This window comes from Macrotis lagotis, chromosome 2, assembly GCF_037893015.1.
Source record: "Macrotis lagotis isolate mMagLag1 chromosome 2, bilby.v1.9.chrom.fasta, whole genome shotgun sequence".
Classification (NCBI taxonomy): domain Eukaryota; kingdom Metazoa; phylum Chordata; class Mammalia; order Peramelemorphia; family Peramelidae; genus Macrotis; species Macrotis lagotis.
In genome coordinates, this window is record NC_133659.1 from 299941221 (window position 1) to 299966131 (window position 24911).

The following is a 24911-nucleotide window of genomic DNA, read 5'->3' on the forward strand; positions in this document are numbered from 1 at the left end:
AGCAGTGAAAAATAAACCTATTTTTAAATTTAAAATTTTAAAACACCTGTTTTTAAATTCCAAAAGTGGGGATGCTTTAAAATAATCATTTAAATTTTTATAATATATAAACAAATGTTAGAGATCATGTTTATTTTTAACAAACAAAAACATTTGATTTAAGAAATTACAGGCCAGTATTACTAAGATCATAGATAAGACATAAAGGTAGTGATAAAGGATAGATTGATGGAGTTGAATGACTGGGTTATAATGATAATAACTATGATGGAAGATATATTAATTTTCTCCTTTTTTATTCACTGTGGAGATATTATTAAGGATGATTGTAAAGGCAATAGATAAAAGTTTTCTGTTTTTTGGAAAATATCTTAGAAATCTTCATGATTATGGTTTATATTGCAGAAATAAACATTTATTGGAATAAAAAGAGGGTAAGAATGAACAAGTTTTAAAAGAAGTCATTCACTTGGAAGAGTTTCACAGGGAAAGATTTCAGAAAATAGAAGGTTTTTTCCTTATAGATGAAGATATTAATGTACTAAGTTATGGATATGTACTTAAATCTATCCGTCTGTCTGTCTGTCTGTATCTATCTATCTATCATCTATCTATCTATCTATCTATCTATCTATCTATCTATCTATCTCTCTATCTATCTATCTATCTTATCCATCTGTCCATCCACCCATCCATCTAACAGAGATACACATCTACATATACACATCTGAAGTGTCTTACTTAGTTCAAGGCTTCATCAATAATTTCTTTGATTATTCCATTGAACTTCTAGTTGTTCCCTCTTCCTCTTAGAATTATCCTATTCTAGAACATACTCTATGGGCAGACAATCTAGAAAACCCATATGGATTACCCACTGGGAACTTGAGAATATAAGGGTAGTAATAGGAAGGAACCAGGTAGTGCAGTGGATAGAGCAACGGTCCTGGAATCAGGAGTACCTGAGTTCAAATCCAGCCTCATACACTTAAGCCACTTAACCCCATTGCCTCGCAAAAATCTAAAAAAATTAAAAAAAACAAGAGTAGTAATTGCCTTCTCTGTGGGAAAACCTAGGTTTGCTAGTATTGTGTCAAGAGGTAATGGATTAAAGAGAAAGAAAGAATGGATATGTGAGGGAAGGAGTAAAGATGGGGAAATGGTGTAAAGTGTATGAAAGAATCATGCTTATCATGTGTGTTGGATTACACAAGACAAGCAGGGTCTACAGATACATATGTGCATATTTTCCATATTGCAAGACCCTGTAAGATAAGAATTGCGTTCATTTTCCTCTATATCTCCAATGCAAGACCCAAGGTCTGGCATGTGCTAAAAACAAATAAATAAATGCCTGTAGATTGATTCTGTAACTTCAGTGTTACTACACACAATATCTTGGGAAAATGTTGCGCCCATTCTTACTAGTTACTAAATTACCAAGTAATGGACTGGAAGAGGCTATCTCGTTTATGTGTTAGGAGGCCCACAAAGATAAGAGGCAATGTAGTGTAGAGGAATGGAACATAGCCTCAGAGTGAGAAAGAGCTAAATGGAAGTCTTGGTTGCAATACAGATTCAATTCAGTGCCGGAGGGCAATGGTTTACAACTGTTCAGTTGTAGAATTGTTCTCTACACTGATTGAGGAACTTCTTTAATAGAAACTCCTTGAATCAATAAAACCACAAGACTAGACCAAAAAGCGAAGTAAAGTAAAACAGTTGCTATACCTTTTCCTCTTGTCTTCTCCTGCCTATTTAGAAAACCGTGCCTCAAAATTCCTTCACAATTGAATTACAATAGCTCAGGATTAAAACTTAGAAATTATCCCTTGATTAAAATTCTCTTGGTATTAGCAAAACACTATATACAGTATTATCCCTTATGATATTACCAGATTAGTTCAGAGAGTATCGACTTTATAGTCTGAGCACCCCCTGTGCTGTCACCTATTTGAGAAGTAATCCATATACAACCCTTTGGTGCTAAAGGGTTACAGAAGGGTGAGGGTCAAAAATGAGGGATTTATTGTTAAAACTATAGAGCACTTTCTATAAGTGCTCCTTTACACTTAGGTCATTCAGAAGAGGTAACACAGCTCTCTCTAATTAGAATAGGGTGCTTAGGAACATGGATTATAGAAAGGACCTAGAGATTTCACATTCCTTCTCTTGCATGGACTTTGCCTCCCCCAAGAATATAGATTGAACGAGGTCATTTGGCTGTCGAGTAGTTCAAGATGGATGACCTCAGAAGCTTATTTATGGGGTTCTTATCAGCACTAAATCCATATGTGTGACTTCTCCCAGCCGTGAGCATTTGATCTTTGGCAGAACCAGATGGAGGCAGTCCCTGGTACGGTTTACTTAATTCCAAATGGATTACTGGGCTTGTGCCTTTTACTCTACTCACAAATAGGCTGGGGTGTATTAGCTTTAGTTAACTGAACATTTATTTACTAGTTAGTTACCGACTAGTTATCCACAGCGTATGGATGCCCTTCTTGCAAAAATGTTTAGTCAAGATAAAAATGTATTATTTTAAATAAGTCCGGATTCACGAAAATTTATTCATGGAGGACCACATTTTAAGAACTTATGATTTAAAGATAATAAAATTATCATTTCTCTTTGAGAGCAAGTTCTGATTTTTAAGTCATCAGCAAGATACAAAAGAAGATCACAAATTATAAATTGCAAAATTTAAACTCATATGTGCCAAAATGCTCCTTTAAAATGATTAAAGTAGATGATTGAATTGTTTCTTCTAGAACCTAAATTTTCACTGAACATGTATAATCCCAATAGTTTATCACAAAGTATATTAATGTTTTAAGAACATATTGTTATTCCTAAACTTATTCTAATGGAGGGAGTAAAATCAGTAAATTAAAAACAGTCATTTGCTGACCTCTAGCATCAGAATAGATTTCATTAAGGTGGTTCATATGATTTCTTATTACCAGTATCTTTGGCTTAGTTAATAGTTACTGTCCTAAGGCTTGTTTTAACCTCCATAGATAGCATATAGTTTCAAATATTATCTTCACAATGGACACCTGATGATTCCAGCTGCAGGCATAACTCATAAAAATCCAACACAATCATTATTTGACTCTAGTAGCAATATACACTACTGAGGAAAGTCTTGGGGCATCTTTAATTACAAGTGAGAATAATTCATGTTTCTCTATGTAAAAAGATGGTGAATATTTTTTGAATCATCTAAAGGAAAACTCATTTATTTATTTCTTCTAGAGGAGAGGGCTTTTGATTTAATGTGCTTAAATAAAGGTCTTTAAAAAAAAAAGAATAGGTTTCTAGAATGATGATTTTTCACAATCTTAGCATGTAATTACTAGCAGGGATGGGGCATCATTCTTTTTTCAGCTTATCTATTAATAAATGGTAAGAAAACTATATTACCCTGTCCTCACTTAACCTTCTCCCTTCTTTCTTTTAGAGATAAGAGTATAAAATCTTTGAACTTTTCTCATTTAAATACTTTAGAAAATATACAATGAGCATCCTCTGCAGATAACATAATGAGCAACCATTATCCTTTTAGACTAGAGCTACTGATTCACCTCTGAGTGGAAACGATGGGTCTGCTGAACCATTCTGTTGGAAGCTATGTGTTGACTTTTACATGTATTGGGACTGAAAGCTATTCAAATTCAATAATACATTGAAAAAAAATAAAATATGAGGAATAGACAACCATAGCTACCCTGTCTTAACCATATGTCAAAGGAGCCTCTTCTACCCAACAAATGTAATCCAACCCTACTTGAACACTTCGTGTAAAAGAACTTGATATTAACTGAAGTCCCTCATTTCTCTTTTGTAAAAGTCTAATTATTAAGATTTTTCAAACAGCTTCAAAACTAAAATTATCTCTTTTGAACCAACAGATTTTATTGAATCTTCAATGTGACACTCTATTTTGCCCCCAACTCTAGTCCTTTTCTCAAGTCTTCTCTAAGCTAAATATTGCTAATTGCTTCACTGGATTATGATGTAACACAGACTTATGACATTTCACTATTCAAGATACTCTCTTCTAAAAGTTTTCTAATTAAGCAATGTCCTTTCCAAATCCGATCCAAATCTCACATTCTCCTTTTGGTTTCATAAAGATAGAAAAAGTAGGGTCAATTGTCTTCTGGTTCCTAGAGCTGTTTTTTAAGAAAACTCAAGATCAAATGGTTATTTCAGTTTTTGTTTTCTTGTTTTGCTTTCTGATTCAGATTTTAAATGGACACAAAATACCCCAGAATTTCATCATGCAAACTGTTATTTAACCATGTTACTTCCATCTTATGCTATTGAATTTAATTATTTAACCCAATTAGAAACCTTCAGCTTGATCCTTACTGAAAACTACCTTATTAGATTCAGGTCATTTTCTACCTAACCAAGATTTTCCCTTGATCCTCTGTCATCTACTGTGTTTTCTATTCTTTTCAGGACTGTATTATGTGAAAATCTGAAGGAAAAATGCAACATGGCATTTAGGTCTTTATCAGAAGCATATTTTTTTTTAAAAGTTGAACATCAGAGGGCTAAACACAGATCCTTGATGTATTCTTGTCAACTTACCATTGAATCAATAATGATTGCATTTTTGAATGTGGCCATTCAACTAAATTATAATTGATTTTATTAATGCACAATATATATTTTCTCACATACTAATAGGAACTGGTTTGTCAAATAATTTTTTCAATGCTAGGGAAACTATATTTACAACATTTCCCTGGTTTCCCATTTTATTTACCAGGTTAAAAAAAGTGAAATTAGATAGATTGATCTGTCATTGATAATATCACACTAGGCCTTTGTAATCATTGCGTCCTTTGCTGGATGCTCACTAATACTTTTAATTATCTTTTTCAAGACCTTTATAGGAATTTAAAGCCAACTCATCAGTTTAAGATTTATAGATTCTATTTTCATACAATTATTGAATGGGTAAAATGTGTTTCTCAACTACATTGAGCCTCAGTCTAATCACTTATTTAATAAAAGAAAATACCTATATGCTACAAAACTTGCAGGTTTTTGTGAGAATCCAAACAATGACCAACCTCTTTTAGACTCTTTCTCCAATCACCTTGCCTTGTCTGTTTCTAGTACCATCCTAATTGTTTTTCCTGTTTCCAATATTTCCTTTTTTCTAATCCATATGTTAGGAGTAAGGAGACTTCATATGATGTAGAGTTCAAAAAATAATTGCCTTAAAGAGTTGGTCAAATCATATGGTTTTCACTACTAAGTCATAAGGAGATCATGGAAAAGGGTAAAAAAAATCCATATGTACAAAATATTCATTGTAGTTCTTTTCATGGTGTCAAGGAATTGGAATCAGAGTGGATGCCCATCAATGGAGGCATGGTTGAAAAAATTGTGGCAAATTCTTGTTCTTTAAGAAATCAGGAGAGCAGCTAGGTGGTGCAGTGGATAGAGCACTGACCGGCCTTGGAGGCAGGACGAACTGAGATCAAATCCTGCCTCAGACACTTAATAATTACCTAGTTGTGTGGCCTTGGGCAAGCCACTTAACCCCATTGCCTTGTAAAAAAAATTAAAAAAAAAGAAATCATGAGAGACATGTCTTCAGAAAAGCCTGCAAAGGTTTGCATGAACTAATGCTTAGTGAAATGAGCAAAACTAAAAGAACATTGTATATACTAACAACATGGGGTGATGATCAACTATGATGGACTTGCTTAATTTTAGCTGTATAATAATCAAGACAATTTTAAAAGATTTGTGATGGAAAATACCATTCCAAAGAGAAGGAAGTGTGGGAATTTAAATGTAGACCAAAGCTGATTATCTTCAACTTTTAAAAGTTGTCATGTTTTATGTTGTTTTTTCCCTTCGGTTTGGAACTAGTTCTTCTTTCACAACATGAATAAAATGGATTAATATGAATTAATATGGATCTATGTTTAGTATGGAGCCTGTGTGTAGCCTATAATAGATTACTTTCTGTTAGGGGAGGAGGGAAGGAAGGAAGTGGGGGACAAAAATGTAAAATTCAATACCCTGAAAAAGAAAAAGCTTGGTGAAAACTACTATTGCACACAGTGGGACAAAAGAAATAGATAAAAATAGTTAAATCGAAAAAAATTCCCCAAAAGCTATGTCATTCTCCTGGTCAAGAAACTTCAGAGGACAAAATAAACAATTTCCTCTTTTGAAATTTAAAGTCTTTCAACAATTGACTCCAGGCTACTTTTTAATAATTATTATTTGGATTCTATTCACAATGCACCAATGCATTTTTCAGTACATCACAGAAAGAAGTGACCTTTTTAACTGGTTCCACAAAATTTGCAACTCATACTTTTTTTTTGCACAAGCTACCACCATATAACTGTTTCTCATTCATGTTTCTTCCAATCCTTTGGTTCCTCCAAGGCTCTGTCCAAATACTGCGCCCAATGCTATAATGTAGTAGTAAAAATCTTCTCCAAACTTCATATGTGATACCACTATTAAAGGAAGGGTCTCAGAAAGGTTGTAGCAACTCCCCCCGCCAGTTGTACACAATTGTGAGAGAACTCATGTAGGCAGGAGCCTCTTATAGCCAGTCGTTTTTATGCATAAGTTCATGGAGACAAGGAAAGTTAAGAAAGGTGATTGACTATGGAAGGAAAAGGGATGCTTATGAAGAAAGATTTTTGGATGTTAGCCAGGTCCCCATAGACTAGGGAATTTTCCATTTTGAAAGTTTTCAAAATTGGAGTTTGAGAGGAAGGGAGGGCAAGCAAAGGGGCCTTAGAAATAATGGTGCAAGGTTATGTTCTGTCTGAGAAGACAGTCATACCAAGGTCAGTTTACAAAAACATGCCTATGTTAGCAACGCTCTGTCTGGGATCTCTTTCCACACAAAGCTGGGTGCTTAACCCTTTCATTTCAAAGTTAAAGTTAACTCATCACTACTCTCTCTCATAAAATATTTAATTTATTTAATAAAACTTAAACAGTCACTGATTTAATGATTCCATTTTCATATTATAGCTACCCATTGAGTGCAAACTTAAAGGAAGGGCTGTTTTGTTTTATTTTTGTGTTTGTGTATTTATATTCTCAGCACACAGGAGTTCTAAAAAATTAAACTGAATAGAATAGCTTATTTGAATGAATTGAATAATAATATTAACATATTTGAAACTCAGAAATAGACCTCACTGATCATTAATCCAACTGGTTGATTTTGAAGCTAAGAAAAATGAAATTCAGAGATGTAAAGGTCAGCAATTATTCAATATCATAGTCCAGACTATTAAATGGAAAGGTGTTGTTATAATTGTTATGGTCATAGAAATACTCTTCAAAATTCCATTAAAGGGAATATATAGATAGGGAGAAGTAACAGAATGTCATTGTCAATGAGTAGTTTAGTTTTATGAATGAGGATTTGTCTGTTTATGTTTGTGTGTGTGTGTGTGTGTGTGTGTGTGTGTGTGTGTGTGTGTGTGTGGTGTGTGTGTACCAGTGACTATGGAAAAAGGAATGTAAAAGACAGGAAGTATCAGACATACTCATCAAATTGACCTCTGTCATTTTTGAAGGTGAGTTATAGGAAGTTTATGTAGTCATAGGAAACACTCCTTCCTTTTAGAGGTAACCTGTGTCTGACCTGCTACAGAATCTTGCATGATGAGTAATTTAATATTTATCATGTCATTCTGTCCACCCTCCATATAAATTCCTTAATTTTCATGAACTAAAGGCTTTAACTCAAAAATAAGAATTAAACTGGCCAGGAAAAAGGGCAATAATTTGTGATTATGATGGTGACTGTATAAAAGCATTTAGCAGCAGAAGAAATCATTTTAAGTACCTATATCCTTAGAAACATATATTATGTGATATATAATTATGTCATTTTAAGTTATATACATATGTACATGCATGCATGTACATGGGGACAAGTATTGACATGCTAATATACCACCAAGGTAAAAGACAAGAAAAATAAATAACTTGAAAGGTGAAACCGATAATAATGATGACTCTAACCCCAAAGGAGTATAAATGTTTATACATAAGGTTGTAGAACTCTAATAGTAAGCAAAAAGGATCTAAACATATTCCTTAAATCTCTTGTTTTCCTGACCCATATACTGGCTTTTAATGTATATTCAGTTCAGTTACATAGTTCATTGATTAAAAAAAAATTAGGGTTCCCCAATCACTTTAGGATTTAGAGACAAGAGAAAAAACTGATCCTCACTTTAATGAGAATATATTTTTTTCCAGAAGAAAACAACATCTGCAGAGAAATTCAATACAAATCTATGCAAAAAAAGCAAAAGTAATTGCTGACGGAAGATCCTGTTACCTTGTGAAGAGGGGTTACAGGATCAATTTCTCCTCAGATCCATTTATTGAAAGAAACTGTGTATTCAGAAGGCAAAGAAAGAGGGAATGCTCTCTAGACTGGGGGATAATCTGAATACATTGGAAAAAAAAGTAAAAAAAAAGATTTGGCAAGGATATAAAAATAGCAAAGAATTCACTTTGGCTAAAGCATAAAATATGAGATGGAGAAAAATTTGGAAAAAACTAGAACATGAGCAGAGTGCGTTGAGGTAATTAATTGAAGGGTAGGATTGAAGAAAAGAGAGAGCTCTAGATGAATGACTCAGATTTTATCAGTGATAGGGAAAAGGCATATTGTTCTTTTATTTCTCATTCAATCACCATTTTCGCCTTTATTATTTAAATTTGTTTTTTCTTAATTATAAAAATAGCCAATACTTATATAACGCTTCTAAGTTTTACTTTACATAGTTTATTTTATTTGGTACTTAGAAAAAGACTGAGGTACATTGAATTTTATCTTTAAGTTTTTATTTTTTTTACAGATGAGAAAACTGAAGTTGACAAACATTAAGTGACTTGTTTAGGGTAGTCCAGTTAGTGTCTTCTTGCCATCATGCCTATTATTCTATCCAATGTGCCATCTATCAGTTTCATAAGCCTATCATCAAATGATTCTAGGACCCCTCACTACTTCCTAGGGTCACTGTGCTTTTATGGATGAATAAATATTCATAACCAAAAGTTAGAGTGCCCATCATTGATTCTGTCATAATGTTTCAAGTGATTTTTGAAATCAAAGAAAAATTGATTTGATTGCAAGATAATTTCAAGTAAATAACAATGCTATATCAGTTTATAAATGTTTCCTGAATTAGCTCTCTATCCCTAATCAATGGGTCATCTAGATTCTTTTGCTTACTATGGGTCATCTATAGTGGATAGAGTATTAGACCAGGAGTCAAAAATATGCAGGTTTGTGTTTCCAAATCTCACCTTAGACACTAAATGTGTGACCTTGAGCAAGTCATTTAATGTTGTTTGTCTTAGGCTTTCCCGTTTGTGAAATGATCCAGAGAAGGAAATGGCAAAGAAGTCTAATTAATATCTTTACCAAGTAACTCCAAAGAGAAGTCCCTAAAAGTCAGACATGAATGAAGCAAAACACTTACCCTACTCAGTAAGGAGAAGGGAATCATCAGATTGATCATGGTAAGAAATTAGAAATTTACATCCCGAATGATATTTTCTCTTTCAGTGTCTGAGTAAGCATTGACTTTTTGGGAGTCAAAGATGAAGGATATTGAGACCAGGTTAGTTTCCCTTGGTGTTCTTGTGGTCTTGTTGCTTTAATCTACACTTTCATCAAAGTCTCGACAAATGTGTAAGTTTTTCTTTGTAGTCTCTTTGCCTACAATTGAATGTTTCAGGTACCACAACTTCTTTCCCACCACCCCCACAAATTTCTTAGGGCATCTTTTAAATTCCCCCAATGAAAGTAGACCTCATCATTCAATTTTCCAATGTGGTGATATTTTAAAAATAAAGGCACAGAACTGTCTGGGAAACAGTACAGACCGGTTTTTTTCCCCCCAAATACATCATTTAAGCTTTGACACATCCATTTCCATTTCCATTTGGAGTATCTTATTTTTCCTTTTCTTTTACCATTGTTATTTATTAGAATATTTATACTTGTTCCTGGAAATTTTATTTAATTATATGCATATGCATATATGTGTATACATATATACATGTATGCAAGTCTAGAAATGTAGAAATTAGAAGTTTAATTTTATTTTTAAAATCATAAATAATGATTTAGTAGGTTATTTATACATTTCATTCATTTCCCACATAGTTATACCTCTTTGGACTTCTTAATTGGACCCAAAGGAATTTCCTTCATTCTGAAAAACTGTGTGATGCTTGATATCCCTCAAATTTCTTCTGCTCCTGGGGCCCTTTTGAATAAAAGTGAAGAAAAGAAATCTTAAAACCACCAATTAAAGAGGGCTCCTGGACCAGCCATCTATTTATTTGCAACCTAAATGTACTCCTTTAACCTTCATCCTTCACATGCTAGGAAACTCCACCCTCATTTCCTACTTTTTAACTTTTGTTATTTAAACTGCAACCTCTTGAGACTATCCTGTTCATTCATATTCCTAGTACCCAGCAGAGAGTCTAACAAATGATAGGCATTTAAGAAATGCTAATTGACTGACTAATTGTTCTTAATAGTTTTTTTTTGGATATAGTACCATTTTTCTTGTAGAATTTCCTTTTGCTAAAACAAAAGGTTGGATTGGCTCTCAAATACAACAACATTTTGTCATTTTTTTTAAATGCATGAAAGCTTGATTGTGTGTTTTAATTGAAATTTCATAATTTTCTTTTATTTATTAATATTTGGCTATTTTGGATGATTATTGAAAATTCTGTTTCATCTTTCAAGTACTAGATAATTTCATATATATATATATATATATATATTGGCCACTTATGCATTTATCAAAATTAATAATTGACTTTTGAGTTTTTTTAAGTCCCTTTTCTATTTCTTATCTTCTACTCCTTCCTTCTCTTGTTCTTAAAATATCTGTGTGTGTATATGTTGAATTTAAGTGAGGCAGATGATTTTGTGTACCTCTGTCTCATTTAAATTCAATTCACTTTCTCTTCCAGTATCACTGAAGTCCATTGGCAAGATAAAAATCAGGATTACTGGGAATGATCCAGGATATAGTGAATGACCTTGGTATTTTTGATGTCTAATCAATCTCTAAGCTTTCCTGCTACAGTCACTTCATGGCCATAGGAACAAATTGTTCTCATTTGCTCATTCTACCTGGAAGTCTTCATGTGCTCAGGAATAGACACCCTCTCCCCCTCCTCCAACTCACCATTGCATTTGAGGCCCATCAGCTACATTTAACTTAATTTAGCCTATCTGCAGAGATAGTTTACCTTGGTGTGGCTAGTCCACATGCTGTATTTCCTTGGAATCATATGTAAGATTTGAGTGCCAGTTGGACAACAAAAATGAATGAACAGATATAAAAAGGGATTGACAAAATTTCATAATAGAGATGCAGGTCCTCCTTAAAAACCACATTGTGAGACCTGGAGTTAGGAATAAATAAAAAAATATTTTTTTTATGCTTGGAATATTTTAAAAGCTTTTAACTATTGAGTCTCTTATTTTCAGTTGTGAAAAATATAATAGCCCCTTGTATTCCAGTTGCTCTTATGGTTTGTATATGTATTTTATATTGAGATAATTTATTTTTTGTGGAATTTGCTGTTGTAAAAATATTCTATTTCTACTTTTCATCAAAATTCTCCTTAATTTAATATTTCTATGAAATTGAAAAATATTTCTTCCACATTTAGTCTTACTAGGCTTGAAATTCAGTAAATTGATATATGCATTTACTTCTTTCTCATTTTGTCTAACTTGTCTGTTAATCTATATCTTTTTTCCCCTTTTCAGTTTCAGGTTGTTTTTAACTTTGGTCATTATTACTATTGAATAATATAGGAGGATCACAAGATCTTGAAATACTTTTTAAATAACTCTTTATTCTTTCATGTCAATTTTATTATTTTATCTAATTCAATAATAATGTCAATAACCCTTTAATAAGTATAATATTGAATCTATAGATAAATTTTGGAGGAAAATTTCTGTGGAGGCGATTGGTTGAATTATTGACCTGGGGATTGAGTTCATAAGTTCAAAATCCTGTGGTGACCAAAATTCATGTGTTTGCTGGGCAGGTATATTTTCCATGGACAATATGTTGATGAACCTCTTCATTATCATCATTTCTTTTTTTACTGTCTATTTTTTTATATTATTTTGTTCATTGTTATTAGTTGTTATTTGAGTGGTCTTTTTCTAGTCTCTGTGTCAAAGATGAAGTTTACTTGGAATAGGAAAGTCAAAACAGTTCCTACAAGTTTTAACACACAATTTGTCCTTAACCACTCAAGAGTTAAATCCAATAACTGATATATTTAGATATTGATTGATGCAAAAAACAAATGACCTGAATCCGTCTCATCCTTCAAATTCACACTGCATTTTGTTCATTGGACTGGAACAAATTGACATATTTGACATAATCATAACTTGAATGCTTCAGAGGATTCATTATTTGTACTAATTGGAGCCTAAATGGAATATATGAAATTCAACTTATGTAACAGTTAATAAGATGCTACTATATGCAGATCTCTGTTCTGTGCTAGGAGAGATATCAAACAGTTAATAATGGGGGACCTTTCCTTTTTTCCAATTTATCCCTGGAAAGGAATAAATGGAGAAATAACACTGATGATTATTGAATTTTAGTGATTTATGTATGCAAAAAAATTTTCTTGGCTTGATGCCCATGTAAATTGCATATCCTAAATGTATTTCTGATAATGGATAAGAGCCACTAAATTTGCTACTGCAAAACCAGCCACTTAAGAAGGCAAAATTGTATTTGAAAACTGTTTTATTATGTACCCTTTAAAGTCAGGCATCTGGCAAAATTAGAATTTAGTAACTGTGCTGATTGAAATTTAACTGAGAATCATGCAGATTTCATGGAACAAAGGTTCATTGCCAAAATTGCTTGGTATGCAGGATGGAATAAGACATCTGTTATTTGTTTTAATTAATATGCATTTATCTGATAATATTTGGGTAATGGATCTTTTGCTGAACCAATCCTTATTTCCTGTCCTGGTAGAACTCTTAAAACTGATGTAAAGTAGGTAATATTTTGGTGTAATAAATAATACAACTAATCTAGATGTCTATTTGTTTAATACCAGTGAGGTTTAATGGAAATGGAAATTTTACTAATCTCAAAAATGCATTTATATTGTTTCATACTTATTACTCAATATTTAGCTAATGTAAACTTGCTACATTTGAACAATTTTAAGACAGTACTAATCATTGAAAAGTGTGTAAATGAAGTAACTCTAATGCCTTACCTTTATCAATTATGCTGGGAACTCAAAATATTGGGATCTCTGCTATTTTAATATCCAGGACTACATCTATTGAAGAACTATATTGTTACTGAAATATATTTGAAAGGCAGTCCAGTAATAGAAAATATCTCTAAGTGTGTTAGAGAGGCAAAATAAAATATTGTAAAGTAGTAATTTCATGGTATTGGATCCTTCTAGTTGATATACCCTTGCTTCAAATTTAATACCTTATAAAGTAGACCTAGAAAAAGGAAAAAAAAGGGCCTATAGCTTTCTCTCAAGGAAATCTTTATCTAGATAAAGTTATGAAAATTGCCTCTAAAAGAAAATTTGTTATTGGATCCCAGTACTCAATAGTTACCCTCCCCCTTGGGTAAGAGAAGAGATCATGAATTGATGGAAGCTTTTCATTGGATGCTTGTTTTATATTTATTCTCTCCCTCTATTCTGCTATTTCTTATTCTTGGAAATTGAAACCATTAAAGCCACAATCTATAACTGGTGAAAACTGCTTCAGAGACTATATGCTAATTATTGAATGAGGTAAATAGGATTCTAACACCATCAAAGAAAAATCAAGTTACTTCTAGCTTCCCATATTAAGGTATTCCAAATATAACCATTGTAGCAGTAAGTTTAATATTGTCTATCAAAAATCTCATCAGCACATAAAAATTATAGACACCTTTCAGAATTGGAAGAAAACTATTGGTAAAAAATAAAATATCTATAATGAATTCAGAGTATCCAAAATTATTTAATTCACTAAATATAGATTATATATCTATTAAATATATCTGAGATTCTAGATATAAATGAGATTTATTAAATTTCCACCAGAAGCAGATTATTCCTAAGAGATCTCGAGAACTGCAATCTATGGGAAGCAGGAAAGACACCTTAAGGGGAAAGCACATTCATCCACTTTGTCAGTTAACGTTTATTAAACACCTTCTATGTACAAAACACAGTGTTCAGTCTTAGTGATACCAAAGAAAGATGAACGACCTCTTGGGAGCTCAAGATAATAATCATAAAGTTGATAAAGAATTCTAAAATCATCTAGTTGAAGAAATCAGAGCTCATAAAGACAAAGAAATTATATCTCAGAGAAAGCCCAAGGTCAAACAGTGCGTAAGTGGCAGACTTAAGTAGAATTCAAATTCAGATCCTCTGACATCATGTTCAACTCATAGAACATAAGCTCCATTTCAGTATTTATAGCATCATTAGTGAGCCATACAAAATTATCAACTTAAAAATTATCCTGCATAATTTGATAATTTAATTAGCTCTTCCTTATATATAACTCATCCTTATAAAGCTCCTAGATTTGTTGAATTGCAGGTTTCAACAGCAGTTCTCAAGGCAGCAACTGGTCAAATGTTTTATTGGATCTTATACAGCCTGAAGGCTAGCTGTTCCCCACCCTTGGGAACCCTCATGGTGTTTTTTTAGTTAGATTGTTGTCAAGACAACATAAGAGTCAATTCTCTAAAAGTTGGACTGGCACATAAAGATCTTTCCAAAGTGATATCTAAAACATTAAAATGAGGTGGAATATCATGGGTCCTTATGGGGTGGCATTTATGAAATTGTGTGGGAAATATAACTGGAAGTGTCATAAGGATGGAAAGAGAGAAGAATTTGCCTTGAATAATATGAAAAAAGGAATATATGGTTGGGAAAATTATAATTTACCTAACTGGTTTGGTACATGAGTGCTATCCATATTGGTCAATTGAAGATATGTGGTATGATAAAGTATTTAGGAAAGGCTGAGTTTCCATTTGGATTCACTTACCAGAAAAGCCGTAGTAACTGGTAAAAGTGAACTGGAATCAGCATGGAACCTATCACTGGACATCTTCAAGAAAAATGTAAATGTCCATTTATTAGAAATGTCATATATATGTTAAATATATGTCATTTTTAATTATATTATGAAAGAAGAATCAGAACAAAAAAGAAAAACATGAGAGAAAAAACATAAAACAAATTTTAAAAATTGAAAATAGTAAGCCTTTATCTGCCTTCAGACAACATAATTCATTCTGTGGATGAATGACATTTTCCATCACAAGTTCTTGAAAATTGTCCTTGATTATTTCACTGTTGAGATGTGCAGGTTTATCTTAGTAGATCATAGCATAAAGTTACTGATGATGTACATAATATTCTTCTTGTCTGGCTTACTTCACTCAACATCAGTTCAGTCAAGTCTTTCCAGACTTTTCTGAAGTCCTGTTTCTCCTTATCTTTTTACAGAACAATGGTACTCCATCCAATTCACATTACACAGTTTGTTCAATTATTCCCCAAGTGATGGGCATCCCTTCAATTTCCAATTCTTTGACACTCTGAAAAAAAAGATGCTCTAAATATTTTTGTATGTGTAGGTTTTTTTTTTACCTTTTCTTATGATCTCTGTGGGATACGAACCTAGTTGTAGTATTGCTAGATCAAAAGGCATGTGCAGTTGTATTGCCCTTTGGACATAACTCCAAATTGCTCTCTAGAATGATTAGATCAGTTTCTAACTCCTCTAACAATGATTTAGTGCCCAGTTTTCTCACATCTATCCAAAATTGATCACGTTTCTTTTTTTGTTATATTGACCAATCTGGTAAACGTGAGGTGGTACTTCAGAATTGTTACAATACTCATTTTTTCATCAGTAATGATTTAGAACATTTTTTCATATAATTATAGAAAACTTTAACTTCTACATATGAAAACTGTCTCTTCATATCCTTGCAACAATTATCAATTGTGGAATGATGTGTATTCTAATAAATTTGACTTAGTTCTCTATGCATTTTAGAAATGAGTCTTTTATCAGAAACACTAGTGGTAAAAATTGTGTTCTTATTTACTGCATTCCTTTTTATGTGTACAGATTTTTTTCAATTGAATGCAATCACAATTTTCCATTTTGTATTTTATAATGTTTTCTGTCTCTTCTTTTGTCGTGAACTACTCCCCTTTCCATAGGTCCCTTGTTCTACTAACTAGCTTATTTTATCATCTTTTATGTCTAAATTCTATATATATTTCTATTTTATCTTGATAGGGGGTGTGAGATGTTGGTGTATTCCTAGTATTTGCCATATCATTTTCCAGTTTTCCCAGAAGTAACTATTAAAGACTGAATTCTTATCCCAGATGTTGGAGTCTGAGTTTAACAAACATTAGATTACTGTAGTCACTTCCTTCTTTAGTACCAATTCTATTCCATTGATTAATCACTCTGCTTCTTACCTAGTGCCAAAATTTTTTGACGACTGCTGCTTTGTAATATGATTTTAGATTTAGTATGGCTAGGCCACCTTCCTTTGCATTTTTTCAATTAATTCTCTTCATATTTTTGAATTCATTTTATATGAATGTTGCTAATTTTTTCCTAACTCAATAAAGTAGTTACTTGGTAGTTTGATTGTTGTTTCATTAATAAATAATTTAATTTAGAGAGAATTGTCACTTTTATTATATTAGCCCAACCTAACAATGAGCAATTCGCATTTGTCTAGTTATTTAGATCTGATTTTATTTGTGTGGAAAGCATTTTTTTATTGGTTTTCATATTGTTTCTGAGTTTGTCTTGGCAGGTAGAGTTCCAGTTACGTTATAGTATCTGATGATGTTTATCCTTCATTCTCAAAGAAGACCATGATATCAGGGTAGATTATTCCATGACAAGCACATGAATTGGATTTGAGGACCACGAGATATTGTGCTAATTCCCTTTATCTTTCAGAGTCACCTGGATCCAGTGACTAGACATGGATCAGGATGACTGATTCTGGATTCCAGACAATCTGTGTTGTGACTTGCCCAGGGTCACACAGCTAGTTAGTGTCAAGTATCTGAAGCTGAATTTGAACTTCCTTCCTCCTGACTCCAAGGTCAGAACTCTATTCTCTGCATTACATAGCTGACCTTTTCTGTTTTCTATAGTTACTTTATATTTTAATTTACATTTTTTATTTATTTACTGATTTTTAAAATAGTCTAGTTTTAAGAGTAAACATAATCTCCCTACCCCCCCACAAAAATAATAAGAAAAAAACCTCACCAGAAATAAAGTGAAAAAAATATTTAAAAAATGTTCCATCAGATGCCATCAGCTCTGTCTCCGGGGTGGATAGCATTCTGTATCATAAGTCCATCAGAGAAGTTATTTCTATATATTTTGTTTCCACAGTTGCAATTCCTGATTGTGATTCCCTCTATCCATTCCTCCCTACTTCCATTTATTCTATTTTCTCTCTCCTTGCCCTCTGTGTCTCTTGAAAAGTGTGCTATAGGGCAGTCAAATGGCAGTGCAGTGGACAGAGCACCTTGGCCTTGGCTAAATATGCTCCTTCTAACTGCTCTAATAAATGAGAAGGTTCATGTGAGTACTACCAGTATCAGGAATACACAAAGTTCATCATCATTAAATCCTTCATAATTTACCCTTCTTGTCCACTCTCTGTGCTTCAACTGAGTCCTCTACCTGAAGATCAAACTTTCTGTTCAACTCTGGTTGTTTCAACAGAAATATTTGAAATCCCCCTGTTTCATTGAAAGTCCATGTTTTTCCCTGGAAAAGGATATTCAGATTTGTTGGATGGTTCATTCTTGGCTGCATTCCAAGCTCTTTTGTCTTTCCAGAATATTATATTCCCAGCCCTATGAACTTTAATGTGGATTCTGCTGGGTCCTTTGTAATCCTGCCTGTAGTTCCATGACATAGGAATTTTTTTCCTTCTGGCTGCTTGTAATATTTTCTCTTTGACTTGGGAGTTCTGGAACTTGGCTACAATATTCCTTTTTGAAAAAAAAATCTCTTTCAGGAAAAGATCAGCGGATTCTCTCAATTTCTATTTTGCCCTCTGCTTCTAGAATATCAGGACGATTTTCTTTAAAAATTAAGTTGGGGGGGTAGCTAGGTGGTGCAGTGGATGGAGCACTGGTCCTGGAGTCAGGAGGACCTGAGTTCAAATCTGCCTTCATACATTTAATAATTACCCAGCTGTGTGATCTTTGGCAAGTCACTTAACCACATTGCCCTGCAAAAAAATAAATAAATAAAAAAGGAAGTCAATGATCTTTTCCTAATCACGACTTTCAGGTGGGCCAATAATTTTTAAATTGTTTCTTCTGGATCTGTTCTGCAGGCCAGTTATTTTTCCAATAAGATAGTTCACATTTTCTTCTAATTTTTCATTCTTTTGGTTTTGTTTTATTATTTCTTGATTCCTCACAAAATCATGTTTCCTTTATATCCATTCTTCATTTAAAGGTATTCTTTTCTTTAGAGAGCTTTCTTATTTCATTTTCCATCTGATCAGATCTGCTTTTAAGCTATTCTTCTCATTAACTTTTTATATTGTTTCATGTTTCTCCTCTATCTCTCTTCATTTCTTTTTCCATTTTTTCCACTACCTCCCTTACTTGACTTTTGAAGTCTTCTTCGAGCTCTTCCTCAGCCAGAGGCCAATTCCTATTTTTCCTGGAGTCTTTAGATGCAGAAGCTTGGACTTTCTTATCTTTTGAGTATGTATTTTGATCCTCCAAGGGAGGAAAAAATTGTCAATGGTCAGGTTCCTTTTTTTTGTTTACTTATTTCCCCAGCCTGTGCTCTGATTTTGGGGTGCTTCCTGAGTTTTTGAATTGTTATTGGGATACCCTTACAAAGACCTCAATTCCTTCAATGTCTTATGAAAGGCTCTGACTGCTCTCCTGCCTGTGCTCTGGTCCGTGGATGACCACAATCACACCCTTCTGCCCTGGAGCTGTGAGAAGGGTCCCTGCTCCGTGGCAATGGGTGGGTGGGGGAGGACAGACTGCCTGTCCCAGGGAGAGGAAAGACCTTGACTGACTCCCCCACTCCCTTACTTTCCATGGACTCAGTACTCTGGGAGCAGCTGCCGGGTGGTTCGCTGCTTGGTGGTTCCATAAGTCTGCTTTGTTTTTCTGGACCCAGGCTATAATGAGGGCCACTGCTGTGCTGATAGCCCTGCTGGCCTGAGCTCCAAACTCACTTTGACAGAGATTTCCCCTTTGATCTTCCAAGATATGCTTTGTGTTCCCTGAGTTTGCAGGTTGGAAACTGCTTCTGCTGTCATGAACCAGTGTTCCCAGGTACCAAGGTGCCCCACTGTTCCCATAATGTTGGAGCTCCTTTGCTCCCATGGTATTCCGGGCTGCACCGCTGCCCCTCCAACCCATGGACCAGAACCTTCCCATGATTTTCCAGGTTACCTTGGGTCGGAAAATTGCTTCACTGTGGCTTTTCTGTGGGTTCTGTCTCTCAAAAATTCAGTCTTAATTTTAAGGTTTTGGAATATTTTGGAAGAAAGTTGTTGGGAAAGCCTGTCCTCATGCCATCATCTTGGCTTCATCTCCTCACACTCTACAATTACTTTAAATGGAATTTCTCTTTCTATCTCTCTTGCTGCTGTACTTTATTGGTAATAATAGAAATGAAGATAACTTATGTGGTGATGATTTTTACTTTGCAACTTGAGTGAAAAGATTCTGTAAATATAACTTCCCATCATCTACAAAGTATTGAACCAATAAATGTGGTTTCTTCATCACCCATTATAATTCCTTTAAGTTCTTTTTTCTTCTCTTACTGCTAAAGCAAACATTTCTGATAAAATACTGAAAAATAATGGTGATAATAGACATTCTTGTTTAATATCTGATTTAACTGGGAATGCTTCTAGTTTGTCCCCATTACATATAATGCTTCTTGTTGGTTTTAGATGGATACTATTTATTAGTTTAAGAAAAAATTCCCTTACTCCTATGTTCTCTAGTTAGTTTAATAAGAATGGATGCTGTATTTTTTCAAAAGCTTTTCAGCATCTATGGAGATAATCAATATGATTTCTGTTAATTTTATTATTTATTTGGTCAATTATGCCAATAGTTTTCCTAATATTAAATCAACCCTGCATTTCTGATATAAATCTTACCTGATTACAGTATATTATTTTAATGATAACTTGCTGTAATCACTTTGTTAATATTTTATTCAAAATTTTGCCTTTATATTCATTAGGAAAATTGATCTACAATTTTCTTTTTCTGTTTTGATTCTTCTTGATTTAGGTATCAATACCATATTGTTACCATAGAAGGGATCTGGCAGAATTTCTTCCAATATTTCTACAAATAGTTGTATATAGAATTTGAATTAATTGTTCTTTAAATGCTTGGTAGTACTCATTTGGAAATTCATATGACCCTAGAGATTTTCATTTTAGAGAATTTATTGATGCTTTGCTTATTTTTTTCTGAAACAAGTTTATTTAAATATTTAATGTACTTTTCTGATAATCTGGCAATTTCTTTTTTAATATTTATCCATTTCACTTAGACTATCAAATTTATTATCATACAGTTGGGTAAAATATAACTGAATTATTACTTTAATTTCTTCCTCACTGGTGGTGAATTCACTCTTTTCATTTTTTGAAATTTGGTATTTTGGTTTTCTTCTTTCTCTTTTTAAAATCAAATTATTCAAAGCGTTTATATTTTATGGGATTTTTCATAAAGCCAACTCATGATTTTATTTATTAGTTCCATACTTTTCCTTCTTTAGATTTCATTTTTATGATTTGTTATTAAAAATGAAGATTTTTAATTTATTCTTTTACTAGCTGTTTTAATTGTATGAACATTCATTGATCTCCTGTTCTATTTTATTCACATAAGCATTTAGAGATATAAAATTTCTCCTAATAACTACTTTGGCTGTGTCCCACAAATTTTGGTATGTTGTCTCATTATTGTCATTGTCTTCTTTGAAATTGTTAATTATTTTATGATTTATTGTGCAATGCACTGCTTCAAATAAGGTTATTTATTTTCCATTTAATTTTAGTCTATCTTTCCATGGATCTTTATTACATCATGATCTGAAAATGAAGAATTTAATATTTCTGCCAATATGAATTTGATTACAAGATTTTTATTCCCTAATGGTCATTTTTAAGTGCCATGCACCTCTGAGAAAAAGGTATATGATTTTATATCCCTATTCAGTTTTCTGCAGTGATCTCTCATATATAACATTTCTATAATATTATTCACCTACTTAACTTTCTTCTTGTTTATTTTGTGGTTAGATTTATGTAATTCTGAAACAGGGAGATCAAGGTCTCCCACCAGTATAATTTGCTGTCTATTTCTTCCTCTAAGTCATTTGGCTTCTCCTCTAAAGCATCTGAATGTTAAACCACTTGATGTAAAGATGTTTGAGACTGAAATTACTTCATTATCTTTGAGATAATTTGGAAGCTGTAGTTTTTTTTTTCCTTTTAAAGAGATCTATTTTTGCTTTTACTTTATCTAAGATAATGATTGCTATCCCTGTTTTTTTATTTCAGATAAAGCATATGTTCTGCTCAAACCTTTTACCTATGCATACTTCTCTGCTTCAAATTAATTTCTTGTAAACAACATATTGTAGGATTCTGGTTTTTAAACCACTCTGCTATCTACTTCTGGATATAGGAAGAGTTGATCTTCCATTCTGCCTCCCCATAATCTTAACCCAGGACAATCCCCTTTTTTCAATGTCTTATTTTTTTCAATTCCTTCTATCAAAATCAACTAATGTACATACCAACAATCTAAATATACTCTGTCTAATAGTTACAGTTCCCAAGAGTTATGAGAGTTCCTCCCATAAAGGGATGCAACCACTTTAAACTTATTGAATAACATTTTTTCGTTTCCCCTGTTTACTTTTTATTTACTTTATTGAATCTCTTGTTGGAAGATCAAATTTTCTGTTCAACTGTTTTTTTTTTCATTAGGAAATTTTGAAAGTTACTGTTTTGTTAAATGCCCATCTTTTCACCTGATAGAGTATGCTTAATTTAGTTGACTCTTGGTTTCAATTGAAACCCCTTCGCCCTCCAGAAAATCATATCCCAGGACCTTCAATCCTTTAATGTTGGTACTGCCAAGTCCTACATAATCCTCACTAAAACTCTTTGGTATTCATAACTCTTTATGACTGCCTGTAAGATTTTCTTCTTGATCTGATAATTCTGGAATTTGACTACAATATTCTTTGTTGTTTTCATTTGGTGATCTCTTTCAGGAGATGGTGAGTGGATTCTTTCAATGACATTTTGCCCTCTATTTCTAGAATATTTGGAAAGCTTTCCTGTCTTGAAAGAGGCTGTTCAGGTTCTTTTTTTGATCATGGCTTTCAGGTAGCACAATAATTCTTAAATTATCTCTCTTAGTAAAAAAAAAAATATCTCTCCTAGATCAATTTTCCAGAACACTTGCTTTTCCAATCAGATATTTTATGTTTTCTTCTATTTATTTTCTTTCTTAAAAATTTTGCTTAACTGATTCTTTTTTGTCTCATAGAGTCATTAGCTTTCATTTGTCCCATTCTATTCTTCACGGAATTATTTTCTTCTTTAACATTTGCTCCTCTTTTTACTTATGGCCAATTCTATTTTTAAAAGATCTGTTTTCTTTTTCCAATTGTTTTAGCATTTACCCAATTGTATTTCTAATGGATTTATTTCTTTTCTTGTGCTTCCATTGGCAATATATTTAATTTCCCTTGCATTTTTTTCTCAATTTTTCTATAATTTTTTAAAATTCTTTTTGAGTTCTTCCAAGAAATATTTTTAGGACTGCAGACCAATTCATATTCTCCTCTGCAGTTTCACATGCAGTACATTTTCTGCCATCCTCTTCTGAGATATTTTGCCTGACCTTATTTTCAAGGTAAATTTTTATACTCCCAACTTTTCTCTGACTTTTCTCACTCATCCTGAGTTTTGTTGCCAAGTCCTGTCCCAAGCTTCTTGTGTTGGGAAAGAGACCCACTGGCCTCTGGACTGGAAAGTCTCTGGACTTTCCATATTGACAGCTCTAGAGGCTTGCTCCACTGGGCTTGACAATAGAATTCAGTCATGCTGCCTAAACAGGTGCACTGGGCAACTTGTTTTGGAACCCTCCCAGATGACTACTGTGCCATTGACAAATCCAGAAGCTTTCACTACAGATATTTCCTGGAGCCTGAGAACTTCAGACTGATCCCCACCATACCTTTGGGTTTCAGTTCCCTGCTATGGGTATACACCCACTCCACCTGAGACAGACCTTGCTGGAAAATGCTCAACTCTGTTCTTTTGTAGCTTCTTTCACATCAAAATGTTTAGAGATTTGATAAATGTTTCTGAGGCAAACCTCGGAAATCTTAAGGAAATTCCAGATATTTTTCTGCCATATTGGCTCTGCCCCTCTTCTCCAACTCTCCTCTCTTTTTTTACTCTGTGTCCATACATAGTATAAATAATTGCTTAATATGTTTTTATTAATTCAAATATAATAACTGGGCCATAATTAAAACGATATAGTGATGGGAAATACTATGTTATATGTCAAAAAAGTAAAAGGAACAGTTTAATTGGACCTTTGAGTGCAGGAATTGAAGATATATATATATATATATATATATATATATATATATATATATATATATATATACTTATATATATATATATATATATATGAAATTTGAGAAGGTAGCAAGAATCTAAGTTTAGAAGGATATTATAGTTCATATTTCATCCGAAATTTAAAGAAAATCTATGGTAATTTATTAAATATGCAATGTATATGATTAAGTGATAAGTTTGCATTATTTTTAAAACAATATAGCTATAAATTATCTCTACTTTTATATGCACCTAACATCTCCTTTGATATATAAGAGGTTCTTAGAAATCAGAGTATTCAATGTTTTTTTCATTAAAAATCCAGTATTTGGCACTATATCAATAAGGCAAGTCAAAATCTAAGGATTGATTTTAATGTGAAGTTGTCATCGTGATTATGGGTTCAAATAAATAAAGAATGTTGGCATGTGTCATTTGCTTGCAAAATTGGGAGCTAATGTGCATCAACCAGAAAACAAGCTTATGTGAAGCATTATGACAAGATTATTTCAACTCCACAGAAAACTGTCCTGAAAGACAAAAATAATTTAATAAAAGATAGTAAAATGCTCTTCAACAAAACATTGAAACAGGTAAATGTTAGACCTGATTTACAGAGGATTTTATTGAATCACTTCCTTACACAATACCTGCAAATTAAATTATTTTAGGTGGCTTATATGAAATATGAAGACTTCTAATATTTGCCCTTCTGATCTAAATTTTTTTATTTCTATATCAATAGTAGTTTGCTATTTTGAACAGCAAAATTGAACACTTAAAAATGCTAATAAGTGGCAACTAGGTGGTGCAGTGGATAGAGCACCAATCCTGGAGTGGAGGAATTGACTTCAAATCAGGACTCAGACACTTAATAATTACTTAGCTGTGTGGTCTTGGGCAAGTCACTTACACAAAATGTTAATGATAGGTGAGGGATAATATTGTATAGAAACAAATACATTGTTGTATCTGTTTTACTGACCTAAAGCAAAACAATATGTCTAGTTATACATCACAAAAAATTGCCAGTTTCACTATATGAGCAATAAATGGATACAAGAGTGTAAAAGATAATAGATTTAGAACTTAGAAACTTTG

The 24911-nt window shown here is 32.9% G+C and overlaps 1 long non-coding RNA gene across 3 annotated transcripts in view; it reads left to right on the forward strand.

Moving 5' to 3' along the window:
- LOC141511753 (uncharacterized) overlaps positions 1-24911 on the forward strand; it is a 79478-nt gene that overhangs the window by 35321 nt on the left and 19246 nt on the right. For 2 of the 3 annotated variants that reach the window (XR_012475386.1, XR_012475385.1), the window contains exon 4: positions 9599-9653. The exons of the other annotated variant lie outside the window; for it this stretch is intronic. This is a non-coding gene — a long non-coding RNA (uncharacterized LOC141511753). The remainder of the gene's footprint in view (positions 1-9598; positions 9654-24911) is intronic. 3 annotated transcript variants of the gene reach the window in all.